Here is an 11435-nt window from a genome sequence, read left to right as displayed (position 1 = left end):
GTTTAAAAGTGTTTTGTTTTATCAAAATAAAGTTGCAAAGAAGCAACCAAAGTATCAGAAAAGTCACCCACACAAAGAGTTACAAAAGATAAAAGTTCAAAAGTCCACAGGCTGGACTATGCAAATATACAGAAATCATTAGGGGTCCAAATTCTCCCCAGTAGTGACATCCTTGGCTGAGGGAGGAGGAGCAGTCACGAGCAGGAGGGCATCAACAGTTCCATCGGGGCGAGTTAAGATCTGCACGTCGGGATCAGACTCTGGCTGGTCGACCTCAGAGGGGGCGGAAGAGGCTGAAGTAGCCGCAGCTTTACCTGACGGCACAAGGGGAGGGCTTTCATCCTCATCATCAGGGGCAGGCACTATCTTGCCATCCTCCACCATATTATCCAAGTTGAAGAAAGTCAGGTCAAGCTCAAGGGCAAGGACCCAGACTTGAGCCTTCAAGTTCTCATAAGCGTCAGTCACACTACCCACCAGGTGACCCTGAAGCTCGGCATAATCAGCATGGGCGGATTGAAGCCTTTCCCTGATCTCTAGCAGCTCGCCATATGTGCAGGTGTAGCTCTCGTTATGTTTTTTTGCCGTTTCCTCTGCCAAGTTTGTAGCTGCCTTAGCCTTGGTACCTCGGGACTTTTCCTTCTCTAGATCAAACTCCAGCTTAATTACCTTAGCATCAAGCTCATCCTTCAACCCCCGATTTAGCATCCTCTATAAAAGCCTTAATCGCATGGACCGGGGAACCCTGGACAGTACGGAATAAGGCTGCACCCATATGGGCCATCCGAACACTATTACTGGTAATGAAATCCAAGTGGCGAATGATGGACACATCATCCATATGAAGATGGCCATAAAGAGCAATCTGATTGTCAACAAACCCCACGACATCAAAATCAAAGGCATTCAACTCATAGGGATCAACAGGCTTTTGCTTTTTTGGAGGAGGACCAGAAGTAGGAGCAGAGGCAGCACCAGAAGTCGGCTGGAGAGGGTCGGAAGGAACCACGCGAGCCTGGGGAGTTAGAATGATCTTCCTCGGCCCGAAAGTGTCCGAAGTCGGCTTCTTTAGGGGAATTTGAGAAGATCCTTCTCCAGAAGCCTTTGCGGAGATGTTTTAAGCAGCTGTTACTTTTTTAGCCCTATGAAAGTGTTTCATGGAGTCCGTAGATTTCACCGTCTCTGCAAAACAGAAACCAAGAAAACAAGTCACAAACAGAAAGGGGTAAAATTCAACCACAAAGTAAAACTACAGAAAAGAGGTCGGCCACTACCTAGTTCAGCACGAAGGAGGGAAGGATCTCCTAAAAACTTTTTCGTATCGAGATGAGGAGGCTCTCCCCAATTCTCCTTAAACAAACTCACAAAAGCCTGTTCAACCTCATCCAGGCTCTCCGAAGAATACTTAGTAGCAACTACATCTTTTTGCCAACACAAAGGAAAAGTTGGCTCGTTATTTTCATCTAAAAAGAAAGGATGGACATCTTCAACAGCTCGGACTTTAAAGTAGTAATTCTTAAAGTACTGAAAAGATTCATCATACGTAGAAAACACCTTCTTTCCCTGGGTAGCTCGGAATGATACCCAAGAAGCCTTTTTCTTGGCTACTACAGGTTTGGTCAGCAAAAACAGATAAAGGAAGAGAGATATGGAAGGTCGGACACCCAACTCTTGACACAGTAGTTGAAAAATCTTAATAAAAGCCCAGGAATTCGGATGAAGCTGGGAAGGGGCTACGTTACAAGACCACAACAGGTCAGTTTCAAAAGCAATAAAAGGGATGGTGATATTTAATAAACTAAAAAAATAGTCATAGGCATAGAAAAAGGGCCGTTCTCCTTGAGTTAGGGATGGAAAGCTAACCCTCTCCTCAGGGTTAGGTGACACCAATTCATACTTCTTCTCCTTGTCCCTATTACTACAAACCCTATAAGACCTCCTAAGTCTCACACAGTATTCAGGGTCAGCTACTGTAACACACATTAGGACTATAGAGTCCAGCCAGTCAGACATGCCTTCAGGGACCTTGGTAGACATTTCAACAATATTTTTTCGTGAAGACATAGGCCAACTATCCCTACATTAAGAAAAAAAGAAGGAAAAGGATTACTACCGAACAACTCAGGCAAATAAGGAAACAACTCAAATTAGCAAGTATAGGCAGTAAAAGGGAAACCCAAGGACTCACGCTGAAGTCCAGGGGCACCCTTTGGAGGCAATAACAAGGCAAGAATTCTGGAAAAGGAAGCTGACAGTCTACACCCTAACACCCTTCAACGAAAAATACAAAAAGTTCAACTCTTTTCTGATAACGTCACCCCATACAAACAGCAAGAAAACCACCATCAGCAACAGACCATGCAAAAATCATCAAAGCTACAATCTCTTTCCTACCAATAGTTCAACAAAGGCTAAAACTTTGTACAAGAAGATGTTATGCAAGGGTGAAAAGAGGCAGAAACAACGACAAACAAAAACCCTACGGAAAGTAAGAACACCAAAAAGAATGCATTTTCATCAAACAGAAGCAAGTAAAGGGAATCACAGCATTGATCAAAAATAAAAGATGCAATCTTTGGCAGAAAGGATCAAGCTTTTCAAAACAGACTGGGTAAAAACCAAAAATTTCGCAGACATGCAGTATAAAAGCTACCATCGAAATGAAAAATGAAGGAAGAAATACTAACCTGTAAAGAAAGAGGGAAAAAGCGCAAAGGAAGAGGCAACGATCGAAATCTACACTAGTAAAACACTCTTAAGCAGAGAAGAGAGAGAGCTTTGGGGCGTGAAAAAACAGATGAAAGAAGTACCTCAGCGGATAAAGAAGCAAAGAGCGAAGAGAAAAGAAACTGAAAGATGATGCTTTGAAATTCAAAATGAAATGTAGAAGAGGGAAAGAAGGAAACGAAAAAGACGAGTTAATGGGCTTTAAACACTCGCACGTTTCCAAGAAAAACACAAACGCGCACTACAATTAAAAAAGAAGAGAAACACTTCGCATTCAAAGAATCCCAACAGGAGATCGATTAAAAGCAAAATGCTCGAACTCGACTTCCTCAATGGGTCAAAGTTTAAAAAACACGACCTCAAAGGAAAGACCGAGCTCAAGCAGGGGCACTGTTCATACCCTGGGTTGAGCTGTGCGACCCGGGCTGATTGAAGACAAAAGCGACCGACCTCCTCAGGTCAGGTCCCCCGACCTCTCCTTTAAAGAGTTCGGCCAAAATGCCATAAAGAGCCCAAGCAAGCCCAAACGAAGGGACACAATCTAAAGGCAGCCAAAGCCTAGAAAGATATAGGCGGTTCCTCTTAAAAGATAAGATGACTTCACTCAAAGATAAGATAAGATAATTAACTTATCTCAAAGGGAGGTCACTTCACACTACTATAAATACACTGGAGCACCTAGGTATAACTCATACTCTGATTCTACAAAAAAAACCTGCTTAAAGTCCATGCTAACTTAAGCATCGTGGTCTCTTGCAGGTACCACCACCCTTCGATGACCAAGGATCAGCAGCACCACTAGAGTCAACAAGTCAGACACGACAGCTCCGGCCACCACAGCAGATCTCGTCCGAGATCGAACTTCAGTTTCAGGTAACCCTCGAAACAGAACCCAACATTTCCTCACTAATGGTTAGTACCTAAACAACCAAAACACAAATTTTTCTCATAATCAACACTCACCAAACTCGAAAATCAACTAATTCTAGAGAGAAGAGGGAGCTTCTCCCTCTAGAAAACTAACCTACATGATGCTATCCTAAAACTAATTGCTCTCCCTTTATCCAATCTTTAATTTTGCATGAAATAGCCTCAGGTATGAGTTTGATTTGGGCCTGGGAAGCTCAGAAATTGCCCCCAGTATTTTCACTTTAATGAGGTTACGTGCCTGCTGTGACGCGTACGCATGGGTCACGCGTACGCGTCGTCTGGCGTTTTCCTTGTCACGCGTATGCATCATGTCATGCATACGCGTTGCATGGACGACCTCATCTTCATGCGTGCGTGTTGTTTTAAGCACTCAAAATCCTTGTTTTTTCCATGAATTCTCCACTTTGCATGCTTTTCTCTTCACTTCTTTCATCCAATACTTGCCTTATGAACCTGAAATCACTCAACAAACATATCAAGGCATCGAATGGAATGAAAGTGAATTAAATTTAGCTATTTTAAGGCCTAAAAAGCATGTTTTCACACTTAAGCACAAAATTAGGAGAGATTCACAAAATCATGCTATTTCATTGAATAAATGTGAGAAAAGTTGATAAAATCCCTATATTAAGCACAAGATAAACCACAAAATTGGGGTTTATCAGTATAGTTCCTCTCCAATCAGAAGACATTGGAATGGAATCAAACAAATCTTTCGATATTTTCATGGAACAGCTGATATGGGATTGTTTTATTCCTGTGGGTCCAAGTCACAACAAGTTGGCTATGTTGATGTAGGATACTTGTCTGATCCATACAAAGGGAGATCTCAAACAGGAAACCTATACACATATGGTGGTACAGCTATATCATGGTGGTCCACGAAACAGACGATAGCAGCAACCTCCTCTAATCATGCTGAAATACTAGCGATACATGAAGCAAGTCGAGAGTATTTTTGGCTCAGAAGTTTGATCCAATATATTCTGTCATCATGTGGACTAGTTGATTATAACATAACTCCAACTATCCTGTTTGAAGATAATACAGCATGTGTTGCTCAACTTAAGGGTGGATACATCAAAGGTGATAGAACAAAGCATATTTCTCCCAAATTCTTCTTCACTCATGACCTTCAAAATCAAGGAACAGTTGATGTCCAACAGATTCGCTCAAGCGATAATTTGGCAGATTTATTTACAAGGTCACTTCCAAAATCCTCCTTTGAAAGATTGGTACATCAGATTGGGATGCGCCGATTTCGAGATATTAAATGATGTCGACAAAAAGGGGAAACTGTACTCTTTTTCCCTTGTCAGGTTTTTTTTCCATTCGATTTTTCTTGACAAGGTTTTTAATGAGTCAGTTCCCATCACAAAGGATGTTGTACTTTTTTTTCTTCACTAAAGTTTTTTTCATTGGATTTTTCTTTAGTAAGGTTTTAATGAGGCATAATCCTAAATGAGCATCCAAATGAGAGTGTTGTGACAAGGATGGATAAGGATGGATACCCATTTATGGGCGGCTCAGTTTTCCTATGTTGAAAGGAGCAAGTTCTTATGACGAATCAAAATTAATGAAGCTTGAAAAGTAAAATTTGTATGCCTATAATTAACTCGAGGTAACAGAAACAAAACCGAAAACAGCATAATATCTTGAATAAGACTTCTTAATTAATGTATATATCTATCTTTCTATATTTATATATGTAACTTATTTCACGGCTAAGTTATCGAACAGGTTACGTGAAAGTGAAAGATATGGAACCTTTTGCCACTCTTATACTGCTTTATGTGTTTGGATTTTTCTCATTGAGATATGATACTCCAAACACATCAAAGCTTCATAATGAAATTAAATAATTTAGACTATGCGTGTAATCTGATCTATACCTTCACATCAAACACAATCTTTATAAAGCTTTCGGTTGGTTCCCTATTAAAATAACAATAATATTAGGAAGAAAAAAAATTTATTTAACATTTATTAATTATTATAATAATTAATATATATTAAATAAAATAAATTTTGACTATTTTTAACTATTTTTTTATTAAATATTTCTATAAAAATAATACTATGTATATATCTAACAAGCGGATACATGTCGGTCAAAAATTACCAAAAGGTATTTTTCTAAATCAACGTTGCAAAGTATAGTCTCAACTGACGAGATTTTCGCTAATCCAAGTTAAAATGTGTGTCACAAATAAAATCAATAACCGGGAGTAGAATCCCGGATCTTCTTTTCTAGGAGTTGACACAAGATGCACATTATTAGTTAGAATTTTTCTTGGAATTTTTGAAGTTGAGAGTAAGAAAAATAAATGACTAGAAATTAGAGCAATAGATAACTAACAAGATTTGAAAATTAATCAATATAAAAGGTCTTAGTTAGGGATGAGAATAGAATTTCTATCTTCATTGTCTTTCCCAAGTGTGATGGTAAAGGCTCATTGTTCTCACTTAGTTGTCCTCTAACGATTGAAGGAAAGTCAAGTGAAACAATTAACTTTAACTCACAAGTCCTAGTCACTTCATGGAGAGAGACTAGAGTTGGTGAGGTTCAAGCCAATTAGCAATTTTCAATTACCAATCAACACTTAAGTATAACAACTCAAGAGGCTCCAATTACTCAACACCAAACCAAGCAAGGAAATCTACTCCATGATCATGGGTGACATTTTCTCAAACACTTGGTGAGCAAAGATAAAAGACATGATAAAAACTAGGAGAATAATTCAATTCAAATTACCACTAACAATAATCAATAATAACAAAACAAGCAATAACAATGGATATGGAAATAAGTCAATGCATTAACAAAATTCAACAGTAACAAGATCCAAATATGAGTTCAAGATAACCAAATTGAAATGAGTACTAAAGAAATTAAAGAGAAAACTATAAGAAAAACAAAGAGAAATGAAGATAGCAGCAGTTCCTCTCAAGATCCAACTGAAAATAAACTAAAAAAACCAAAAACCCTAGAGAGAAGTACGAGTTTCTCTCACAAGAATTCAAAACTAAAGCAAAACTAAAACTAAACTGAAGTGTCTTTGTCCCAGCTCCATTCCCAGCATATTGTCTTCATTTTTGGGATTGAAACTAGGCCAAAATCAACCCAGAAATCGTCCCCAGCGTATTCCCTTTATTGCAGCACGTGACGCTCGTGACGCATACGCATCGGTGGGCTCTGCACTGGCCACGCGTACGCATCAGTCATGCGTACGCATCAATGGACGATGCTCCTAGCCACGCGCATGCTTCAACCACGCGTACGCGTCGGTATCAGCCTCAACTCTTTGATTTCTTGTGTTCCTTCCACTTTAACATGCTTCCTCTCCATTCTCCATGTCATTCCAGCCCTATAACCCTGAAAATACTTAACAAACACATCATGGTATCGAATGGTAATAAGAGAGGATTAAAAATTAGCAATTTTAAGGCCTAGGAAGTGTGTTTTCAACCATAGCACAAAATTCGAAAGGGAACTTAAAAACATGCAAATTATATGGATAAGTGTTAGTAAAGTTGACAAAATCCACTTGATTCGATCCAAAATAAGTCATAAAATAGTGGTTCATCAAATCTCCCCACACTTAAACATTAGCATGTCCTCATGCTAAGCTCAAGGGAACCAAAAGAGTGAAGGGAAAATGGTAGGAGTTATCCAATGCAACCTATCTATATGGATGCAACTACATGCTAAATGCATCTATCTACTTGGTTAAAAGTAAATCAATCCTCCAAGAACAAATATGAACTGAAATCTACTAATTTGAATCTCAAAAGGAAGTACAAATAGACTTGTAAGAAGGAAGCTCATGAAAGCCGGGAACAAGAAATTGAGCATCGAACCCTCACCGAAAGTGTATGCACTCTAATCACTCTAGTTTTTGAGGGTCTATTCTCTTGGTTCTCTACTAATGCTGCTTTCTAAGGCTTGCTCTTCTTCTACCAATCAACAAAAATTTAATGCATGAATACACATGTCAAGAGGTCTTTTCAAGGGTTGTAATGGGGTTAGGGTCAAGGTAGGAATGTATTTGGTTAAGTGGACTAAAATCCGAATCCTTCATTAACCTAAACTTTCCACCTAACCTAAGACACTCCATGTAATTACAACGCAAAACCTAACAACCCATTGACTTTCTCTCCACAAATTCATGCACCTTGATATTTTTGAATATGAATCATATGCATTGATATCATTAGTTGTCTTGGGGCATTTCGTCCCATTTTTATTGCTTTCTCTCTCTCTCTTTTTTTTAGAAATATGGTAGAGAATATATATACACAAGGAGTTAATGCATATGATTAAAGTGTTGGATGCATGAACAAGTACCCAAACTATTTTCACATTTTCACTTAAGAATATAAAATACCTAATTCCCAAACCAAGCATTCCCATACCTAATTTCCCCACACTTAAATTGTGCATATTCTCACTAGTCTAAGCTAACCAAGGATTCAAATTAAGGACATTCATTGTTTTCCGCTTAGAGTTAGTAATGTGAAAAAATAAAGAACAAATGGGGTAAAATAGACTCAACATTGGTTTGTAAAGGATGATGAAAGGGTAAGGTGGTGCACGAAATTGACTCTGCACATTTTGCACAGATAGACCGGCAGGTATACCAGGTCCTCCAAATAATACCTCAGGTGAGTCAGGGTCGATTTCACGGAGATTGTTGATTTGAGCAAGCAGCGATTACCCTACAGATCTTAGTCAGGCGGATAGAAAATATAGTTGTCACAAGAAAATGCATAAAATAGATAAATAAATAAACGTTACTATATAGATGTGAAACCAAAGATGATAGAACGGTTGAGGCTTCAGAGATGCTTCTTCCTTTTGGATAAAATTTTCTCACCATCTACTCCAACTTCAGATTTATTCATTCCATGGCAGGCTGTAAATGATTAACACCAGGTCAGCAGTCATTAATCTCCTCTGCTTCAGATCAAACGCCGGGTCAGTGGTCATCCAATCTGAATGGGGGTGAAGCTCTAGCAGTCCATTCCGTTGGTCATCCTACTTAAAATGCCACAGACAAGGTCAGATCTTTCGGACCAGAGAACGCTGCTTCTTTGGTTCTAGCCTATACCACAAAGGCCCTAATCACCCCACACCTCGGTTGCACTGATGTCTCCAAAAATACCCAACGAAGCCATGGACTAACCGTCTAAGAGATATATAATCAAGCTTGTAGTTCAATACTATCCCGTCAAGGACTCGCAAGAACCCATGTGGAATTGGGATGATGGTCAAGTTACACTCCCAATCCATTAGGATGAAGAACAAAGATACATCTTAGAATAGAATCAAGAATAGATTGAAATGGAATAGTGATATTATTAATTCATAAGAATCAGCAGAGCTCCTAACCTTAACCTAGGAGGTTAGTGACTCATACTGTACAGAAAATAATAGTAAAAAGTTTGAATAGGCAAAGGTCTCTAACAATGGTGATCTTTCACTACAAAAAAAGGCCTATGGTCATGGCACAAAATCGTGACGATAGCTAGTAAAAAGGGTGACCATAGATCTATGGTCACGGTTTTGGACCTATGGTCACAGTTTTTTACCGTGGCCTATTATCTCGTGGTCATAGGTCTATGGTCACAGTTTTTTTTATCTATGGTCATGGTTTCTATAGTCACAGTTTCAATTTTCAAATTCTGACACTTTAGGACACATTTTTTCATTGTGACCATAGGTTAATCAATGGTCACGCGTAAAAACCGTGACCATAGCCTCTATGGTCAGCCTCCTTAAACCCGTGACCATAGCCTTATCTATGGTCACGATTTCTGCTGTGACTATAGCCTTATCTATGGTCACGGTTTTTGCCGTGACCATAGCCCTATCTATGGCCATGCTTTTCACCGTGACCACAGCCTCTATGGTCACCCCACCTTAAAACCGTGACCATAGCCTTATCTATGGTCAAGGTTTTTGCGGTGGCCATAGCCTCTATGGTCACCCCACCTTAAAACCGTGACCATTGCCTTATCTATGGTCACAGTTTTTGCCGTGGCCAAAGCCTCTATGGCCACCCCTCCTTAAAATCGTGACCATAGCTTTATCTATGGTCACGGTTTTTGCCGATGCTATAGCCTCTATGGTCACCCCTCCTTAAAACCATGACTATAGTATTATCTATGGCCACAGTTTTTTGCCGTGGCCATAGCCTTGATGAGCGGATAATTTATACCCTTTTTGGCATTGTTTTTACATAGTTTTTAGTATGTTTTAGTTAATTTTTATTATATTTTTATCAGTTTTTATGCAAAAATCATATTTCTAGACTTTACTATGAGTTTGTGTGTTTTTCTGTAATTTCAGGTATTTTTCGGCTGAAATTGAGGGACCTGAGCAAAAATCTAATTCAGAGGCTGAGAAAGGACTGCAGATGCTGTTGGATTCTGACCCTCCTGCACTCGAAGTAAATTTTCAGGAGCTACAGAAGCCCAATTAGCGCGCTCTCAATTGCGTTGGAAAGTAGACATCTTGGGCTTTCTAGAAATATATAATAGAACATACTTTGCCCGAGATTTGATGGCCCAAACTGGCGTCTAAATGCCCACCTGAAATCTTTTTCTAGAGTAAAATGCCAGAACTGACACCAGAACTGGAGTTAAACGCCCAAACTGGCACCCAAGCTGGTGTTTAACTCCAAGAATGGCCTATGCATGTGAAAGCTTCAATGATTAGCCCAAGCACACACCAAGTGGGCCCAGAAGTGGATTTCTGCACTATCTGCACTTAGTTACTCATTTTCTGTAAACCTAAGTACTAGTTTAGTATAAATAGCACTTTTTACTATTGTATTGGTAATCTTTTGATCATTTTTAGATTTGAGACTTGGACATAGAGGCTGGACATTCGGCCATGCCAAGACCTCTTTTCTCTTATGTATTTTCTATGGTGGAGTTTCTACACCCCATAGATTAAGGTGTGGAGCTCTGCTGTTCTTCATGAATTAATGCAAGTACTATTATTTTTCCTTCAATTCACGCTTACTTCTTCTCCAAGATATACTCTCATACTTAATTCAGTTAAGTCAGAATGAAGGGGTGACCCGTGACAATCACCCATTATCTTCGTTACTCGCTTAGCCAAGATCCGCGTGCCTGATAACCACAAGCGGTCTACATGATGTTCAACGTAGTCATTGGACGACAGCCAGAGTATATTCTCTTGGGTCTCTGATTCGTGATTTGCATCGTCTCTCCTGACAACAGAGCATCTGAATCTGAGATTAGAACCTTCGTGGTATAGGCTAGAACCATTGGCAGCATTCCTGAGATCCGGAAAGTCTAAACCTTGTCTGTGGTATTCTGAGTAGGATCTGGGAAGGGATGACTGTGACGAGCTTCAAACTTGTGAATGTTGGGTGCAGTGATAGTGTGCAAAAGGATAATGGTCTTATTCCGACGCTAGTGAGAACCGACAGATGATTAGCCGTGCAGTAGCTGTACCTGGTATTTTTCATCCGAGACGAGAAATCTGACAGTTGATTAGCTGTATCAAGGTCGTACCTGGTATTTTTCATCCGGAAGGATCATATAGCTTGCCATGGAAGGGAGTATGCATGGTTGAAAGAAGACAATAGGAAAGCAGAGGTTCAGAAGCAACAAAGCATCTCTAAACGCTTATCTGAAATTCCCACCAATGAATCACATAAGGACCTTTATCTTATTTTATGTTTTATTTATCTTTTAATTATCAAAACTCATAACCATTTGAATCCGCCTGACTGAGATTTACA

Source organism: Arachis ipaensis, chromosome B10 (assembly GCF_000816755.2).
Source record: "Arachis ipaensis cultivar K30076 chromosome B10, Araip1.1, whole genome shotgun sequence".
NCBI classification, from domain to species: Eukaryota; Viridiplantae; Streptophyta; class Magnoliopsida; order Fabales; family Fabaceae; genus Arachis; species Arachis ipaensis.
Note: the sequence above shows the minus strand (reverse complement) of the source record.